Source organism: Tachyglossus aculeatus, chromosome 22, assembly GCF_015852505.1.
Source record: "Tachyglossus aculeatus isolate mTacAcu1 chromosome 22, mTacAcu1.pri, whole genome shotgun sequence".
NCBI classification, from domain to species: domain Eukaryota; kingdom Metazoa; phylum Chordata; class Mammalia; order Monotremata; family Tachyglossidae; genus Tachyglossus; species Tachyglossus aculeatus.
In genome coordinates, this window is record NC_052087.1 from 19,251,978 (window position 1) to 19,260,227 (window position 8,250).

General features: G+C 39.8%; 1 non-coding gene across 1 annotated transcript; it reads right to left on the minus strand.

Annotated features, from left to right (window-relative positions):
- Positions 1 to 825: 825 nt before the first annotated feature.
- On the minus strand, positions 826 to 963 carry LOC119944326. The gene has a single exon (XR_005455816.1). It is a non-coding gene; the product is annotated as a small nucleolar RNA SNORA7 (small nucleolar RNA).
- Positions 964 to 8,250: the final 7,287 nt, after the last annotated feature.

The window sequence follows — 8,250 nt, forward strand, 5'->3', positions numbered from 1 at the left end:
GATAATGTGGAATATGAGTTTTTTTATTTATATTACAAGGCTGGTGAAATAAATAAACATCTCCATATTGTTGTGAATTATCCTGAGCCACTTAGTACGACTGAAATCTTCCTTTGTCCTTTCTTTATTTGGGTTAAAGTAAATTAATTCTAGATGGAATAGGTTAACATAAAAGACAAAAGAAAATGTCAAACAATAAATTATCCAGCTCCCCCTGTCAATGGCTTAATGTCTTCTATGATGACAGCATCTAAAATATACAGTGCTAGGAAAATAACCCAGTTTCCTCCTCTTTCTCTGCCTTCTTTCCTTTTCTTGTCACTCATTTCCCTCAGCTCCTTTCCTCCTTTCTCCTTTTTGCCCCTTAATAATTCTGTTGATCAGTCTCTTCATTCATTCAATCATATTTATTGAGTGCTTACTGTGTGCAGAGCACTGTACTAAGCGCTTGGGAAGTACAAGTTGGCAACATATAGAGACGGTCCCTACCCAACAGTGGGCTCACAGTCTCTTCCTCTATCCATTTAGTGATCTTTCTACTGCCCCTCTTCCTCTGTCTTCTGGCCTCACTAAGATACTCTTTGTCCCTTTTGTGTCTTGTCTTATGCAGTCGAATCATTTCCAATCCTTAGTGACACCACGGACACACATCTCTCCCAGAAAGCCCCGCACTCCATCTGCAATCATTTTGGTAGTGTATCCTTAGAGTTTCCTTGGTAAAAATATGGAAGTGGTTTACCATTGCCGCCTTCCACACAGTAAACTCGAGTCTCCACCCTCAACTCTCTTCCATGCCACACTGCTGCCCAGCACAGGTGCCTTTTGACTTGTAGCAGGTTGCCTTCCACTTGCTAGCCACTGCCCAAGTTAGGAATGGAATGGATAGGCCTCTGCTTGACTCTCCCTCCCTTAGCCGAGACTGGTAGAGTACTAGAAACTCTCCAGTTGCTACCCTGAGGGGTGGTGGTCCCTTTTTTGTCCCTCGTTATTTCCAATTCTCATTCTTCTTTTTTGTCTACCACATGATTTTACTCTCTTTCCTTGCTCTTCCTTAAATCTCTCTTCCCTCTTTTTTATTTGATTGCCTTTCAGCCTCTCTCCTTTTCTGTCTCCCTCCCTTCTTCTCTACCTGTCACTCTCCATCTGTGGTCTTTCCATCTATCTTTCTTTTTTTCTCTTTCTTCTTCAGGCTCTACCTGCTCCCCTTTTCCTTTATCCCAACCTCAATCCACAGTGTTTAATAGGACCATGTCTCTTCCATTCCTCTCTCTGCTATTCCCTGGGCTGTTCTCGATCCAGAATTGCACATTATCGAAGGGAATTCAAAAGGAACTTGCTTGTACTGCTTAAAGCTTCCATGACCACAGCAATACCAAATGGGAATCAGTGAGAACCAAAATCATCAACCCTGCTTCCCACTCTCAATAGTTCCTGTGAAGTTTAGGCTTCTATGGAGTTGGTGGCCAGGGAAAAATGGCTATGGGGCGATTAGGTTCTCAGGATGACTAAAGGAATGAAACAGTGTTCTTGTCCATGACATAGCTCAAGGCCACTATGCATGATCCTTCCATGTCAGCCAGTCAGTGGACAAGATGGCACACAATTGTCAGGGCAACTCCTGCATAATCTAACACAGATTTGGAAATAGAGACTGCCCAGTCCAAAAGGGAAGGCCACTCTGCTCCTGGACTACCCCAATAGAACTTTTTTCTTTCCCTTTTTAGTCAGTGGAAATCAGGTTTTCCAACATTGATAACTCAAGTCCAATGTTCTTGTTGGGAAAACTGTGGGAGGGAAGATGAAGGAGGGAGAGAATGAATTACAGAGCAAGTGAGCAAGACAAAAAAAATTTTACCCAGTCAGTAAACACAACTTGCTATCTGGTTTGATTGGTGTTCTTTAGAGACACAAGCTAGAGGGAGGGAAGTGACAAATATTGCCCCATCCTCTCAGCAATACCCATGTGAGCCATAGGTATGTGTACATGTCCTTACAGACTGCCATTTCCCCTACCTGTAATTTATTTTAATGCCTCTCCTGCTGTGGACTACAAGCTCCCTAAGTCCATACTTCACTCTACTGCCAGGATCATTTTTCTAAAAAATCATTCTGTGCATGTCGACCCACTCAAGTGTCTCCAGTTGTTACTCATCCCTATCTGCATCAGGCAGAAACTCCTCACCGTAGGATTCAAGGCACTCAGTCACTTCTCTTGTCCTTACCTTATTCTCTCTCCCCTCCCACTAAAAATAATAATAATAATAATAATGGCATTTATTAAGTGCTTACTATGTGCAAAGCACTGTTCTAAGCACTGAAACCCAGCCCACATATTTCATTTCTCTAATACCAACCTGCTCATTGTCCCTGGCTCTCACCTCACCTGTTGTTGACCCCTTGCTCACATCCTTCTTCCCTCCCTCTTGTCTGCAAATCCCTTCTATTGCATAGCCAAAAGAACCTCCCTACTGAAATCATATCTCCTCCTGAGAGCCATCATGGATTAAGCTCTCATCCCTTCCACCCTATTTTCCCTCCCTACTTGCCTCTCCCATACAGTTAGTCCAACCCTCTAAGCATTTATGCACTCCCCATCAATGCTCACCCAGCATAGCACTTATGTGCAGATCCTTATACTCAGTTGCTTCCCTTGCCCTGTAGACTGAAAGCTAATTGTGGTCAGGGAATGTGTCTGTCTATTGTTATAGCATACTCTCCCAAGTGCTTAGTACAGTGCTCTGCACAAAGTAGGTGCTCAATAAATACTATTGAAAGAATTAATATATATCTCCCCTATTAGACTGTAAGCTCCTTGAAGACAGGGATTGTGTCTACCAATTGTACTCTCTCAAGCACTTAGCACAGTGCCCTTCACAAAGTAAATGTTCAATGTATACTATTGATGGATAATAAATGAAGCAGAGTATCAGGCACCATCTAATTCTACTTTTGCAATATGAATAAAAATAACAGGGTGTAAGATCTGATTCAAGGTTTACCCACATTTTGAGGCCATTAATGAAACTGACAAACCTAGGCCTAGGGAGCTGTCTTGCTGTTGAATATGACTCAGAAAAAGTATTTAAAATAAATGATAAATAATTTGAGGATTCTGTGAACACCTTCAAGAAAAAAAAAACCCCAGTCGCACACAAGTTTTTTGAAATTCAGTGCTTATTTCCACAATTGATTCAGAGAGGATCCTTCCCTAAGAATTTAATAAACAAGTTCACCTAGTCTTTGCTATTAACAACCCCTATATCCAACTAATTATTTACCCATACATGCACTCTGACCTAATAGATTAGGTCAACATAGTGGTTACTCCAAGGTAAGTCTTAAGTGACAGACACAAAGCAAAGCATAAACATAACGATCACATTGCTAGTAAGAATACAGATCTCACAAAATATTCCACAAATAACAGATTATACAATCACAGTGTTAGAGAAATTTAAATATTTTTTTCAATTTTACAATATTCATTCATTCATGGCAAACTCTTAAAAATATATGCCACTGATTGATAAGAGGACATCCATTTGGGATTGGGGCAATGAAAGTGGGAGGAGGGGAAATAACTGGACAAGATCACAGAAACTCTATAAAAGTTCTTGAACTTTTGTTCACCAGAAAAGGCACTGTATAATATGTTTTTAACTGATATATCTGAATCAAATTTAGAGCTCATAAAAGGAGTGGATGCTCCAAGTCACTTAACCCCTGTGATTTGGTCTCCCCTCTGTGAAATAACCTGTGAAATATCTAAAAAAATTACTATAAAATGATTCTTAGGCAAAAGCTAACAAACTGAATTACTAGATATGTTCCCTGCCTGCCCATAACAAGCTTATAGTTTAGAGAACCACCAAGCCACTGCAAAATCCAGTCTCCTGATCATGTTTCTGTTTTGGTCTCTCTGGGATCCACATTATTAAGGAATTAGTTGTCCACCCTTCCCCTCCTCCCATCTCACCACTGGGCCTGGTCCCAGAAGCTGACATTTCCTGGACCTTTTGTTGCATTAAAAACAAATACACAAAAAAGCCCTGGTGAAAACCATTGCTGGACTCTGAGGAGTTTTACTGTGCTGTATATACTCAGATTCAAAACTAGACAGTATTTACTAGGCAGGTTTATGAACATAATTTGAAAAACTGAATTTCAGGCAACCAAAAGGGTAATAATTTGTAAGATAATAATATGAAGTCAAAAGCTAAACAGCTACTGCAATGTGCCTGCACATGCTATTCTGTTTCTTATTAAAAAGAGGGAGTAAAAGTAATCTTTAAATTTCTAGGAATGAACTAACTATAATTGTCCTTCAATTTGTTTATTAAAGTAAAAGGTTGAAATGGCTTCTAATTTCAAAATTCTCAAAGCAGAGTCGAGGCTATCATGTCTGTCTCCCTTTAGTAGACTGGCTTAATCAAAGAACTTTAAAGACCTTCTAAAGGGAGTAAATATTTCATAAAGATACATGTCAATTATCTAAGGCTTAAAATTGAAAATATTTCTGGCTTTGTTAAATTTGTAGTTCAAATATGAAACTTCTCAAATGTAGGGTAAATATTTTAGCATATTAAGTCCTCTACACAAACTCATTTCTCCTTAACACTAGTAATTTCCACAATCCAATTATATTATTCATTGAAAATGAATAGTTATTTATTCAGAACTAAGTTAAATATCATCTAATTTTAATTTCATCAATATGCATCATCAAAAATTGTAATAGATAATCTCAATTTTTTAGTAATGGACCCCTGAGGAGTAGATTTCCAGGGAAGGCTAGCATCCATCTTTTTATACCTCTCCACACACCTAAGATTTAAAGTCCTTAAAGTGCATAGGGCATCTTGGGATCATGAGGATGCCAATTAATAAATTAATGTCTAGCACATATTTTGCAACTTCCCAACAGATTGTTGCCCAGCTTAGTCAAGTGGATGAGTACCCAATGATAAGACTGTTTTCCAACCTCACTGTGATAATACCTGTCATTTCTCTTCACCATTTGTGCCCTTTGATTAACTCTTCCAAATGTCACGGCAGATTCTCCAGTTTCTAAGCTACTCCCTGATATTTGTGGAAGCTGTACCAACTAACTTGTCTCCCAGAGAGCAATTTAGCACTCAGGATATCCAGTGTAGTGTAAAATCATTTGAGATGCCTGGAGCCCAGTTCATTTTTGCTCATAATTTTGAAAAACATTAAAGCAAGAGATGATTAGAATCTAAACAACCATGGTGCTATTCCCAAAACCAGAATGAAGAATGCCATATGTCCATTTTCTTTAAAACAATTGATTCATTTTAACACCACTTTATTGTCATCTTTAAAATTCAAAAGGTATTATAGAAAAATTTTATTTGAGCCAAAATGTGAATTGAATTTTTGGCCTTAAAGAATCATTTTTTGGATTATTACTGGCACTCATTTTTGTCATTTATCTCATTACACATCTATCAAGGAATTATCCTTAAAGAACTTAATTTGACTGATAGACTAATTAGAAAGAGCCTTTAAAACTGAGAGTCTTAAATCGACTTTTCTTCACTTTTGCCCATGAAGTGGGAAAGAGCTAATTGGCACCCTGAACACAGCTCCTTTGTCTTCCACATAACTTGAAATCCAGAGCACATGAAAGGCCCAGGTTTGTAACAAAATTAAAGGACAACACTTTGGATTTGTGTAGCATCTTTTATCTCGATATCATCAAAGGACTTTACAGTTTAGATAACTTTTTCATTTGCGTTTTCATCCTGTAGCAACTTCTACCTGGGTTAGGATAAAAGATCTGACCTTGAGGAAAAATGATATCCTGCGGGATTCTGGGAACTTCACAGGGGCATTAGTCCCCCAAGTACAATCAACACCAACTTGGAGGACACTAACAAAAATTACTTTAAGGGACCTGCAAGGGCAGGAAGATTTCTTTAGATGTTTTCTGATGCTAAAGAAGATTACAGAAGAGGAGGTGGATGCTTACAGAGATCAGCCAGTTTCAGTGTGGAGAAGGGCTTAGATTCATCGCACCTCAAAATACTGAGAGCTGCCTGAGGGCATCGGTAGATACCATTTAAGCCAGCTTCCTGGGCTCCAAAGTGGGAAAACTTGTTGAGCCTGTTGTACGTGGGAAAGAACTGAAAGAGAGAGTGCATGCCTAAGTAATCCAGCTTGTTTTTCCGATAAACACAATAAAAACAGAAGACAGAATTGTTCTGCCCTGTACATGAGGTCTATGAGAAAAAAAAACTAATGAACTAAGGGGTCTAGTCAAAAATGCAAGGAGCCTGGGAAATCTGGCAAGCATGTGGATCTGGAAATTTGTACAATCAGCATGGCTCTGACCCAGGGAGCTTAGTTGAAGACCTAGGTCTTTCTCTCAGTTGGATTGACATTGAGAAGCAGTGTGGCCTAGTGGCTAGATTATAGGCCTGGGAGTCACAAGAACCTGGGTTCCAATCCCGGCTCCGCTACTTGTCTGCTGTGTTACCTTGGGCAAATCACTTAACTTCTCTTTGCCTCATTTACCTCATCTGTAAAATGAAGATTAAGACTGTGAGCCCCTGTGGGACATGAATTGTGTCCAACCTAAGTATTATGTATCTACCCCAGTGCTTAGGACAGTGCCTGGCACATAGTAAGCACTTAACAAATACCATAAAAAAGGATGGAGAGAAGACACCTCAAACATAACATGCTCAAAACAGAACTTCACATTTTCCAACCCTGTCATCCCCCAGTTTTTCCAATTACTGTAGACATCACCATTCTCCCTGTCATCCCCCAGTGTATCCTGTTACTATAGACAACACCACCACTCTCTCTGTCTCACAAGTCCATAACCTTGGCATTACCCTGGACTCATCTGTCTCATTCCCTCATCTGTAAAATGGTGATTAAGACTTTGAGCCCCATGTCGGACAACCTGATCACCTTGTATCCCCCCAGTGCTTAGAACAGTGCTTTGCACATAGTAAGTGCTTAACAAATACCATTATTATTATTATTATTATTATTATTCAACCAGCATATTCAATCTGTTACCAAATCCTGTCATTTCTACCTTCATAACATCTCTAGAATCCAATCCATCTTTGTCATCCAAACTGCTACCACACTGACACAAGCATTTATATTCTCCTAGACTACTGCATCAGCCTCCTTGCTGACCACTTTACCTCTTGTCTCTCCACTTCCCCAGTCACACTTCACTATGCTGTCTGTATCATTTTTCTGAAAAGCCATTCAGCCCTACCTCTCCAACCCTCAAAACCCTCCAATGATTGCCCATCCACCTCTGTATCAAACAGAATCAAAGACACTAAATCAACCCTCCCTTACCTTACCTTACCTTACCTCAACGATTTCCTTTTACAACCCAGTCTGCACACTTCACTCCTCTAATGCTGATTTACTTTCTGTACCTTGATATGAAATAGCTCACTGCTGACTCCTTCCCCTTCCAGGCCTGGAACTCTCTCCCCCTTTATACCCAACAGCCCACCATGCTCCCCACCTTCAAAACCTTATCTCCTCCAAGAGGCCTTAGCTAAGCCCTCATTTCCCCTATCCAATCCCCACTGTGTCAATGATGCATTTGACTGTGTACCGTTTAAGCACTTAGATTCTCAACCCACCTGCAAAGCACTTATGGATATATCCTTATACTCTAATATTTCCCCTATCTGTAATTTATTTTAATGTCTCCCTCCCCCATAGGCTGTAAGCTCCTTGTGGGCAGGGATCACATCTACCAACTCTATTGGACTGTACAGTGCCCTGTGCACAGTATGTACTCAATAAATACCATTAATTGACTGACTAATTTGGGAAAGATTAAAAGAGGAACAAGGTGAAGTGACACAAAATATTATCAAGACCCATGACATAAAATTGGAAAAGAGTGAGGGAATACATCATAGAATAAGAGCCAATGAGAATCTGTATCATTCATCTGCTACAGATGGACTCCCTTAGAAATAAGAGAGAAGGAAGCATTGGTTGGAGATGAGGGATTGGAAAGTTAAGAGATAAGCATGTGCTTATAGCCTAGATTTCAGCTATCATTTTTCTAGGATAATTCTTCTTAAAGGTCTTCATGGCCAAAGCTCATTCAGCATCATGGGCAGTTAGCCCTGGGTCCAATTTTGAGGAGTGAGCTTGTTTGGTTATAGTGCATTATGCCCAGTGGGCCCTTTGTAAATACAACCATTATGCAGAAGCAGCGAGGCTCAATGGAAA